The sequence below is a fragment of the Equus quagga genome, chromosome 2 (assembly GCF_021613505.1).
Source record: "Equus quagga isolate Etosha38 chromosome 2, UCLA_HA_Equagga_1.0, whole genome shotgun sequence".
In the NCBI taxonomy this organism is placed as follows: domain Eukaryota; kingdom Metazoa; phylum Chordata; class Mammalia; order Perissodactyla; family Equidae; genus Equus; species Equus quagga.
Window position 1 is genome coordinate 84,071,377 of NC_060268.1, and position 12,927 is coordinate 84,084,303.

The window sequence follows — 12,927 nt, forward strand, 5'->3', positions numbered from 1 at the left end:
TTCCATTCTTTGATGCTGGCAGAATTAAAACGTAGAGAGCACATCATCACGATAGAGTCTATAATGTCACATCCAAGAAAAAAAGGCAAAATATAACCAAACTCTATTTCTGGCTTTCAGATTTGGGGAATTACCAAATATTTTATCTTCCAATAATTCAGGGGGTGAAACTAATAATCTAGCAAGTATTTCTGTTGTTTAGCAGAAGGCAAGTGATCTGGCTGTGATACCCTGTCAAGAATGCAGCTTTTCCAGGCCAGGCAACAGACATCTTTTAAATGATGTTGGGAAGGACTGGAGGTCAGGCAAGTTGTTGTAAAATAGGAAATATTTTAAAATTTTTTGTTGTATTAAAAAAATTCTGTTAAACCTGAATTTATTTAGTGTTTCTAGATGAAGCACACGAAAACCAAATGTCTTGGTCTTGGTCTTCCGGGGTTGAAAGAACTGTGGGAGTGATAGTCAAGCCTCTTTGTTTAAAGATGCTTACGAGAGGTGTTTATTTCAATCAGGATGCAAACTTCGGTGAAAGCCCTTTCTTCCTTGCTTCCGACGTTGCGTGTTCCTCTATCCGGATGGGTATCAGAAAGCGAGCTTCAGGTTTGGGCCTGCTGAGCGAGGGGAATACTTAGTCTGCCCATTTAAAACAACTGGATTTTTGCTATTCGAATGTAGGAAACCTAATTACACTCTGGTAAATTCTCTTCAGTCTACCAAACATAGAAAAAACAGTGACAGAATCTGAAAGGCCAGAAAAGAGAAAAGAGTCCGTAAGACCTAATGAATCCAAACTAAACACCTCTCCACAGAAATGTCAAACATTTCTCTTAGCACAAAACAAGGCTTAAAGAATTCCCTGCTTTTGTCTCTGGCCTAATTCCTTAAGCAGAGAGGGGATTTTCCTCTGGGAGTGTTATTTCACAAAGAACGAAACAGCAAATAAACAAAAGACTCTCAAAGAGAGAGAGAGTATAAATAAAATTCATGACTCTTTAAAGAGTTTACACTGAAAGAATGTGGAGGATTATTTACAATTAAAGCATAGCGTCTAGAATACAATTATTATATATCTAAAACAAAGAATAAGAGTTCATTTCATTTTGTTCACGAGAAAGTGCACCTGAACCCGCTGACTTAAAAAAAATTATGAAACTTCATTTTCTCAAGATTTTTCTGTTGCTTTTTGTATACATTTAAAACTTCTTACATATTTAATAGAGCATTTGCTAATCAACTTGTATCTTATTTTTTAAAGCTGCTGTTGACATGTGCTGCTATTTGATTAAAAAAATAAATCAGCCTGAAAGAAACAAATACAAGTTTTGTTGTGTATGTGTTTAAAAGAAATTTTCAACATGGAACAAATAGCTTTAAAATGAGTGTTTTTGGCAGTGAAAATATTCTTTGGGTTGAACAAAAGAAAAGTTGCAATCTATTAAGGTAAAAGAGTTTGAATTGACAGAAAAGTAGGAGAAAGAACAAATTTAGAACTATCTAGTTTCCTGGCAAATGAGAGGATAATACAATGGGGTAGTTAAGAACAGAGATGAGGTTAGCGAAGGGGTAAGATGAGCATGAAACAAATGGAAGATTTCGGTATTAATGTAATAGGCAGACTGAAATAAATGGTTATTAAGATAAAAAAGCAGAGGCTAAAGAAACCACTTGATTATAAATTATAGAGTAATTAGTTCTCTTTTGAAGTGTGTGTGTGTGCGTGTGTGTGAGTGTTTACTAGGCATTTGAATTCTACTTTGAGTGTGACTTAAAAAACGTCAACAATAATGTTAAAAGCCACGAACAAGGGCCATCTAGACAAACAGAGTTTAAAGGTAGAGTCCTAGTTAAAGGATGGCCTCCTGCAAGGCTTAAGTCCTGGGCCTGGGAGAGGGGATGAGGATTTCAGAGCGTGCAGAGTTTACAGCAAAGTTTAGATTGAGTCTTATCCTGACGTGCCTGTGTTGGTGAAATATCTGAAACATTTGGCCCCACGAGATTAAAAGAACAGTGCTTATATTTAGCATCTGCTGCCCCCAACTCCAACTTTGCTACTAATAAAATTCAGCTCTAGGGAAAAGAATTTGAATTCCAGCTGGGCAGTTTTCAAAATAAGATGAAAAGTTAAGCAGGCAATTGGTGTGTATTTAGGGCTCAAAACACCTTGCCCCCTATAAGACTTGAAGGAGTTAATCCCTTCTCAAGATAATCCACTAAAGAGCATCCTTCATTATGATGTTAAAAGCAAGGATCAGTGCCGGGGAGTCTAACAATAGGACAGGGGGCTTTTCAGTCCCAACCACATTCTTCCCAGGTTAGAAACCGAAACTGCTATGATTCCAGCTGAAAAATAGAGCAGGACTTTTCTCTTCTGTGAAATATTCAGATGGAAGGAAGGGGAGAAAAATCTACCACGTTAACTAAATTCCCCATTGGGTACTTTTTCTTGGAGAATAATCTTTCTCATTTTTTTTTTTTTAAATGATTGTGCTGTCAGAAGGGGAATAGCTCCCTGACTCAACAGTTACGCAGTTCAGAAGCACTTTTGACTTCACGCAAAAGTGAATTTTTGATTAAATTAAAAGTACTCAATTACACCCCCCCCACTTAGTCTCCCTCCCACCATACTGTATTCAATGAACACAAAACTCACTATAAACTTTTACCAAAGCTTTTTTGATCACTTTTTTGCCATGTTGTTATTTGGTCTAGATTTGATCCTATGAGGTATTATGTTTTAAATTTAGGATCATATTTTATTTCTCAAAGACTTTAAATTATTTTCCATAAGTAAAAAAAAAGTTTAGTGTTTGTAAGCAAATGAATCTTAAAAACCTGATTTAAAAATCTTGTTTTTACTACATTTTAGCACGTTTCATAGTATTGATAATGCAATGTACTGTTTGTTGTTGCTTTCAAATCATTGCATAAGAAGTTAGTTTTAAAAATAATAATGATTCCTGTAAAAATCTTTAATATAAGCCCATATCTTAGGTAAATCAGGATAACAAAAGTTGGCCATCCCAGGCTAGAGGAAAGATTTTCTTTTTCTTTTGTTCCTTTTATTAAAAGTGTAACTATACATTTTTTTTGAAAGGCATATTTGTTTTTAAGGAACTTTGTTTTTACCGAAATTAACCCAAGACAGGGAAAGGCTTTTTGAAAAGTATGTTTCAAGTGGCATCAACTGGAATTCATGCATGCATGTTTGTATGCTCTGCCTCACGTGATCTCTTTTGTGTCCCCATGGTGCTCCGGGCATCTGGGATCTGGAGACCGTGAGCCATGGTCGCAGCCCTCCAGGAGGTGGCGGCTCTAGGGAGTGTAGGTTGGGTGTTGGGGTGGGTGAGGTATAAAGCAGGGGAACTAGAGGGACTGGTTAGAAGAGAAAGAGGCAAAGGCTGCTGTGGTTTGGATCTGGGTAAAAGAACCAACTGGAAACGTTGGTAAGATAAAGGACTTGAAGAGGAGAAAGCATGTGTGATACGTAAATAGAAGCCCTTGAAATATGGTCAGAGACAATATTATATGGAGAAATGTCAGAGGCTAGTATTTTAAACAGACTTTTATTAATATTTTACTTCCAGGAGAAGCATCATGGAAAGGGAAGGACTTTTGGGGTCAGAATTTCAACACTTACGAAGACTACAACTTGCTTTTGTTGCCTTCTTTACCTTCTCTGAGAATAACTACACCTGAACTATAGGTTAGTATGATTCTCAGAGACAGCGCATCAAAACTTACGTTATTGTAATACACTGGTGGTAAAAACCAGAAGCCTGATGTTTGGTAGACCCTGTATGTTTGCTCATCTGTGAAGTGAGAATGGTATTAACTCACAGGGTTGGTCACTGGGAAGATAAAATATTAGGATTCATAAATGACCCTGTGCGTGGCCCATAATAAGTCCTCAGTTAAGTTTAGCCAGAATGACAAAAATATATATATTGCAAAATGTCATATGTATAGAAAATGTACAAGAAAAATTAGAAACTCTTCCTTGTAAATATATGCTTCCTCATTTTAAAGGAAAGTAATGTGTATAAGGTTAATACAAGGAATGCAATTATTACTAAAGATTGTGGTGTTATAGCCAAAGTATTTTTCCTAACAAATATATCTGCAGCTGAATTTTATTTAGGAGATTTAAAAAATAAATTAATTAATGTGAACTCATTGTCTCTTCATCATATATTTATTGAGCTGCCATTTATCATGAAAATGAAGCAGGATTTGCATACAAGTTGCTTTTTTTTTTAATCTCTTGTCACCTTATTTATTTCTCTCAACATTCATGTAAAATATTAGTCCTAGTCTTCATTTTAATAGATGAAGAAACAGATTAAAAATAGATCCAAGGGCATAGAGCTGGTGAGTAAGTGGCAAAGCCAGAATTTAAACCTCAAGCTCCCGCTCTGGATGTCTTCTCCAAAGCATTGAGGCAGCATTGAGGTCTTTCTCTACTTGCTTCTCCAGGGCCTGACCTCCAGGAGGTCCTAGGAGATGCTTGTGGACTTGGACCCTCTGCTATCCTTAGCTGCTTTCTGATAGAAGACTCCTGGTTTCCACCACTATTCTACCCGACTGACTCTACACACATTGTACACCTGGAAACTACAGCTGCTACTCACTGTGTAGAGAAAGCTACTGTCCCAGTTGAGCCAAGGAATTCTACTAAGGTCCAAAACTTACTGTGTTTGCACGTGCCATAGGACAGAATGTTCTACAAGTGAGTGACCTGGACTTCTACCTTGAGGAGAAAGTGTGAGTTGGGTTGGAAGAATGCCGTGACATTGCTTAGGAAAACTGTGTTCCCTGGAAAGCAGGCTGGAGAATGATTCTGAGTATTTTTCACCTTCCTAGAGTACCATGCATTGAATAAGTGTTCAGTAACTACTAATTGAATTGAATGGTTGACGAAATAAAAGAAAAAAAAGTCTAGGTCAAGAAATTTTCTTAGGTTAAGAAGCGATCTTGAATTCACAGCTTAATCAATAATGATTTGCAGATTCATTATTCCCCAACTCGAAGTCGGTGCTGCTGGCTGCTTAGTTATTTTTAAACCTTTACTAGGTACATAAATACTTTCCTCTTTTAATAAGACTGAAACTGGGCAGTCTGTGCTCTATCATTAAATTCCATTTTATTCACAAATGTTTCAGTTTCTGGTTAGCCCTTTTAAGAAGTCATTAATTTATTACCCTATTTTCTTAACTTCTAAACAAAAAGGGGGAGTACAATGGAAATAAGCTCTTATTGGCCAGGAGAGAGAACACATTTCTGTCGGTTTAACTAGTAATTCAAGCTGCTGATAATGGCAATTGGAGGCCAATTTTGCGGAAGGTGGACAACCCTGGGCTGCATCTGCCATCCAACCACAGATTATGGCCTTGTATGGGTGGATTTTCAGCTACAGAAACCCGAAATTCTTGATGAAATAGGGAAAACATTGTACAGATATTCACAAAATGGGACATTGATAGTCATCAGAAAATTTACTGTGCCTGCCTGGTGGCACCATGGTTAAGTTCGCACGTTCTGCTTCTCGGTGGTGGCCTGGGGTTTGCTGGTTCGAATCCCGGGTGCGGACGTGGCACCACTCGGCACGCCATGCTGTGGTAGGCGTCCCATGTATAAAGTAGAGGAAGATGGGCACAGATGTTAGCTCAGGGCCAGACACCCTCAGCAAAAAACAGGGGGACTGGCAGTAGTTAGCTCAGGGCTAATCTTCCTCAAAAAAAAAAAAAAAAGAAAAAAAGAAAAAGAAAATTTACCACCTATTATGTCTTTTGTCATCAGTTTCTCTTCCTTGAGATTACACATTTGTACACATGCCTTTTAATGTGTTCTTGAAAAAGATTAATAGAGACATTTTTCAAATAAGTACCATTTATTACCAATAGTGGAATATTTATATCCCATAATTAGTATTGCTTACAACTATATTGTGAGGTAAAAGTAAAGTTGAAATGCAGTAAAAGTTATATTTTAATGGCCATTTTTTATTTTCTAAAAAAATAAATAATGTGGTTAAAGTGTATACACATCGGCTGTCTACCAATTAAGATGTTTTAAATTCAATTTAATATTAAACTTAAAAAGCCACAAGGGGCAGTACAAGGATTCTTTTTAACATGTAATGGATTTAAATGTTTTTTGATAATTACAGAAATAACCCCAATCAGATAAATTTTTATAACTAAGAAAATTAAATGATTAAAAACTGAGGGTTATTAAAAAATAATTTTTTCTACAACTTTGCACAGCTAAGGAAAATATCTCCTATCATGTCCAGAAATAACTTTCCTATGTAAATACACCTTATCAGCATATCTCAGAAGATGTTCACGTCTCTGACCACAGACCTGTTGTGGTAGGAAGACCGTAAGATGGCTCCCAGTGGTCCTTGCCTCCTGGTATTTATGCTCGTGGGTAATCCCCTACCCTTGAGTGTGGGCCTGCCGCTTACTTCTAACCAACAAGAATACAGCAAATGCGATGGGATGTCACTTCTGTGATTACGTTTCATAGTGGGTCTCCATGTTGGAGAAACCCATGTGGCAAAGATCTGAGAGCAGCCTTTAGTCAACAGCCAGGTAGGAACTACGTCTTTCAAGGCCAATTTTTTTTAGAAGTGGGTGGCCAGGGCCTTCTTCCTAATCTGTTTTAGTTTGGAAGCTCCTCTGAAACCTCTCCACCGTGGGTGACACTGCTGGTATTTGACCTATCAGTGGCATAGCTTTCAGCATCACAGCAACATGCAGCCACCGTAGTGTGACAACTGACAGACGGGTGGTGTGGTTCCCTGACCAGGAAATGAACCCAGGCTGTAGCAATGAGAGAGCTGAATCTTAACCGATAGCCCACCAGTGCTGAAAAGATGTTTAACGTCTATTATTAAATTTTTTAGAAAGTTAAACAACTTGTTAAAAACAAAAGTTAAAATCTACTCATCTCATATTTGTTATATGTGTGTAGGATTTAAAAAAAAATTTTTTTTCAGCTTTATTGAGATATAATTGACATATAACATAGTGTAAGTTTAAGGTGTATAATGTGTTGATTCGATACACTTATATACTGAAAAAATGATACCATTCATAGCGTTAGCTAACACCTGCACCACATCATATAATTAATATTTCTTTTTTGTGGTGAAAGTATTTAAGATCTACTCTCTTAACAACTTTCAAGTATATAATACAGTATTATTAACTATAATCACTGTGCAGTGCAGTAGATCCTGGGGACTTATTCATCTTCTAGCTGGAAGTTTGTGCTCTTTGACCAGCATCCCCTTTTCCCCCGAACCCCCTAGTCCCTGGCGCCCACCGATCTGCTCTGTTTCTATGAGTTTGGTTTTTTTAGATTCCACATATAAGTGAGATCACACAATATTTGTCTTTCTCATTTCACTTAGCATAATGCCCTCAAGACTCATCTGTGTTGTCACAAATGGCAGGATTTCCTTCTTTCTTATAGCTGAATAATATTCCGTTATATATATACACAATATTTCCCTGTGTTGGCTATTGTGAATAATGCTGCAATGAAAGTGGGAGTACATCTCTTCAAGATCCTGTTTTCATTTATTTTGGATCTGTACCTCAAAATGGGATTGCTGGATCATATGGTAGTTCTATTTTTGATTTTTTTAAGGAACATCCATACTGTTTCCCATAGTGGCCGCACCAATTTACATTCTCACCAACATTGCCCTTGTGCAAGGCTTCCCTTTTTTCCACATCCTCACCAACAGTTGTTATCTCTTGTCTGTTTGGTGAGAGCCATCCTAACAGGTGTGAGGTGACAACTTATTGTGGTTTTGATTTGTATTTCTCTGATGACTCGCGATATTGAGCACCCTTTTCTCTTCCTGTTGGCCATTTGTATATCTTCTTTGGAAAAATGTCCATTCAGTTCCCCTGCACATTTTTAAATCAGATTGTTTGTTTTCTTGCTGTCAAGTTGTATGAATTCTTTATATATATTTTGGATATTAACCCCAATCAGATATATGATTTGCAAATATTTTCTCCCATTTTGTAGGTTGCCTTTTCATTTTGTTGATGGTTTCCTTTGCTGTGCAGAAGCTTTTTGATTTGATGTAGTCTCACTTCTTTATTTTTACTTTTGTTGCCTTTGCTGGAAAAATATTTACTAAAATGCTATTTTTTTCTTTGGATGGAGTAAAATCAGATAAGCAAAAATAAACTCTCTGGATTTTCTACAATTTCTACAAGAAATACGTCTTTGAATGACTATTTCAAGGCTTTTATTAAGTTTATAGCTTGAGGTGAATGAAAGCGTTTCCCAGAGGACTTAAAATGCATTCCCATACCAACTTCCAGGCCTATCCTCATTGCCTCAAGCATGGTTGTGTGAAATACTTCTCAATGTGGTGCCATTTTCTTTTATAATGAATAATTCCAGCTATGGTCAATTCTTCTATCATCTAGAACACATGGCTAACCCCTAATATTTTTCTGGAATTAAAATTTAGCTGTTAAATAATGGAAAACCCAAATATGCATGATTTTTTCATATAAATTAAACTACGTACATATGTGATTAACCTACTGATTTATTAAAAGCCTTCTTAATCATTATGTTTACCTATAAGTGACCTATACTTGTTAAGCAAGTTGGCTACTGCACCCAAGGAATACATGTCTCTTTAGAAACATTTAAAATACATGCTATCCAACACGCCACATAAACAGTGCCCTTTGAAAACTATGAACTGTTAATGATTGCTTTTGGTTCTAAGATGCATTGTTCAAAGAAGTCTGGGAAATATACACCCCCCCCCCCCCAACACACACTGGAAAACACTTTGTGACTGTTTTTTTACCTGCTTTTTCTCCCTAAATCCCCCCAGTTTATAGTTGTATTTTTTTTAAGTTGTGGATCCTTCTAGTTGTACCCTGTGGGATGCCACCTCAACATGGCCTGATGAGCGGTGCCATGTCCGTGCCCAGGATCTGAACCAGGGACACCCCAGGCTGCTGAAGCAGAGCACGTGAACTTAACCACTCGGCCATGGGGCTGGCCCGGGTAACTGTTTTTTAAACCTTAATTTTTACTTATAGAAGAGTTACATATGACCTGTGCCAACTTAAGATTTATCCAAAGCCCTTGGTTTTCTGTTTGGCAGAAACAAAGACACACATTGCCGACGCAGTAGTGTGTTCACTCCTGTATGAAGTTGAAAGACTCACATGAAACACACTTGATTTAAAAATTTCATCATAAAACGAACGCACCGAAACCAAGTTCACCTTATAAGCCTAATATTTTTCTATGAAAGAAAATATTCCATTTCCTTCATGATCTAACTGAGGTGGCCTGTGTTTCTTTACTTGCTCATGCCATCCTCTTACCCCCAAAATGGGCCACACGTGCTCCTAGCCTCCCGTGTTCATTTCTTAATATCATGGAATAGGGCTTTCGTATATGGGTTCCAACACTTTAGGAGAGGAAGTCCTAGTGTGCTTTCTAGAAGAACCGCTTGTATGAGACCACCAGTCGCCAGTGCAGGCTTGCCACGGGGCCATCTCTCTGACAATATCCATCGCACGTTCCTGGCCGTGCACTGAATATTTTACCAAAGACAAGCATCCAGAACACTACGCCTGCACAATGAAAGCTTTCCCCCACCAGCTTCAGAAATGAGTGACAAGAATTTTATTAGCCAAGGAGATGTCTACTGAAGCAACGCAACAGTGACTTTATTGCTGCCTAACTGGGAAGCTTTATTGTGTATGTATTTGTTAGCTTTGAATCATTCTGTGATACTAAGATGGGTGGTATGGAAATGCAAAGAATTTTTTTGTGTAACGTTCAAATGATTGTTTAAAAACATAGAACAAAACTTAATTAATGAAAATAAGTTTTGCTGGTTATCTAGCCTAGCTTGAAAAGCTTGAGGATAATACAAGAGATTTTCTTATTAATTATTAATACCAATCAGTTATGATATCCTTTTAATCTGTAAGGGAAAACAAGGAACCTGACATTCACCACAAAAAACTGCTCTTGTTCATCTGAGTTTTTATAAAGAAGGTGAAGCGTGGATTTTGAAGACTATTTTGTTCAAATGAGTATGTCATATCACTGAATTTTTGGACATCGAAGAATGTCACGTACCTTCTTGTCTTAAGAACGTCATCGCACAGCTCAGTGAGTCTTTTCCTTTCAAACATGGTCTGAAATGACCAATTTTTCCCCTCCCCAAAATCCGCAATGCTTGTTAATCAACAACTTTTGAGGCATCTCATTTTATACCAATTATCTCTAAGTCTTAAACAGCCTCTCTTTGGTACGCAGCATACGTATCATTTCAAGTTTCAGTTCTCCAGTCTGATAAAACTAATAAACCCACACTGCCAGAGGTGGCACATTAAGCTGCTAAAATGGTTTTCATCTTAATTGGATATGAGCACTGTTATCGCTAATAACCCCAGGATACTTCTAATTGGACTCTCTCTCTCTCTTTTTTTATTTTTGAAACACTAATCTCATTGACCAGCCTTAATTTCTCCACGCCACGCTCCCTGAACCCAAATCTTGAAATGCAATATAGAAATATACTCATTTCAGGAGGTTATTTCTGTATTATTTCTTTGTATTAAGCCACAAAAGGTAAACAGTTTTGTAAAAATAAATGCTTCCTTTTTAAGTTTAAAATAAAATAAATTAAAAATAAATGCCTCTTTTTAAGTTTCAGAAAAACGAAATTGTAGTAAGACTCTGTTATTGACATTGCAACGATGTCTCTAATGCAGTTTTGTTAGCAGCCAGCTTCACCTAAGGACGCTAAATTCTCAACTTTCAGTCAGTTTTAAAAAACAATGGTTTTCTCTGTTGAATTATCTAATGTAATCTTAGTGCCAGTTATATATCAGAAGGAAACAGAGTTTTAAAAGTTATCACATGCATAAATACTAGATTTTTATTTCAACTTGATTTTACAAATATTGGTGAATATATATGAAAATTATATAAATCTGGATGTTGCCATTATAGTTTAAGAGATGAGCAGATGTGACAAGACTCCTTCCACAGGCAGCTGTAGGTTGGCTGCAGGTAAATACACACTGACAAACACACGAGGATGTTAACGCTTGATTCCGCTACTCCACAACTTCAATTTTAAACTAAATTTCAAAATGTAAAATCAACTCTAATTTCTTTCTCGCCTGTCTTTTTAGCTCAAGTAGGCACATACTCAGCACCAAAAGAATGTGAAAATAAATAAAATTTTAGAGGTTTTTTTTTAAAAAAAGGACAGAAAAAATACCTTTCTGATTCCACAAACCAGCAATTTTTTCCTCAGTAAGTGTAAAAACTGAAGGCTGCATAATCTTAGTTGTTGAAAAATGTCATGTGAGCCATTCACTGGCAGAAATAATTCATTTTTAATAGACATAATAATTTTTTAGAGCAATATGTATTTTATCAGCTGACTGTGGGCCTTTATAATTATTATCACTATTCCCATATAATTAAAAGCTTTTATGTAGATATCATTAAATAATTATGGATGTGCAAAAGAAATGCTTACCATTTCTCCAATCCATAAATTGGCAATTGGAAAAACTATTCATTAATTTATATTTACATTCCTGGCAATTAAATTAGCAATACCTGGAGCACAGATGAAGGTAGGTCAAAGGGCTTTCATAGAAAGAGTCTTTTCTAATATCAGATCTATAGTGACATCACGTACGCGTTTTATGTAGAATTAGAAAATTATGTATCATTTTGACTCTAAAAGATAGCCTAAAAGTCAGTCTTCCGTGTGTGTGTGTATAATATAGGCATATATTCTATGTAGGAGATATGTGTATAATATATACGTACATATGTATGTACATATATATGACATATAATTTGTATATAGACAAAAAGACATAAATATATGTAGCATGAAACATACATAAATACATGCACACACATACATACATATGATGGTGATTATGATGATGACGATGAGTCCATCATGGCAAATATTTCAGTTCTTTTGGAACTCATTCTTGGCTTCCTTCAATTTGAAAAACCAAAATTATGTGATTTCTTCATGAGATTTTTGAAGCAGTGAAGCATAGCCAAATCCCAAGTTAAGAAAGGGCACTCTTCTCCCCTTTTCTTGAAGGAAGGTGTTGGGGATCAAACCCTCCAGCCCTATTTCTCTCTCTCGCAGGGTGGTCTATGAGGGACTTGCTTGCTCTCTCTCTGTCAGTCAACCAGAACTCACAGAGTGCTGGCAGTCATACTGTTAGATGCTCTACTGGTCTCTATGGAGAACATGCTGATGGTCCGTGTGTGAGATGGGGCCATACCCTTAATAAATGCATAATCTTGTTGTAGAAACTTAATTTATGCATACAGTTAAGAAAGAAGATTAAAATGTAAGGTGGAATATGGAGTTACATGTGTCATTAAAACCAACCATATCTAAAACTGACTAAAAACTCTTATCAGAGATGCAAAAGAAAAAGCCCCAATTGCATGTAGTCTTACTTTGTGCATGTGCGTTTATATGTCTTTTACATGTATTACTATAATAAAATCTTATGTGCATTAAACACAGACAAAAATAGTAATAAAAAAGGAGATAAAAATCAATATTCATAGGAGTTCTAATATTCTCTTTCTGCTCATCCACTGGGGCTATTTCCCCACTTTCAAGACAACTGATACAGAAAATACATGTTTTTTGGTGATTGTTGTGGGTTGGCTCCTTGTGTTCTTTCATGGATGTGGTGGGCAAGGGTAGTCCATCCTAATGGAAGAGAGATGGACACAGAAAGCATTTCCTAATATCCGAGGGTGAATTCTATCTTATAGCATAATTGTGGGGTTCTACCATTCTTTAAGTTATGGTGACTTTCATCTTCACAAGTCTTTCCCATCACGCATATTCTA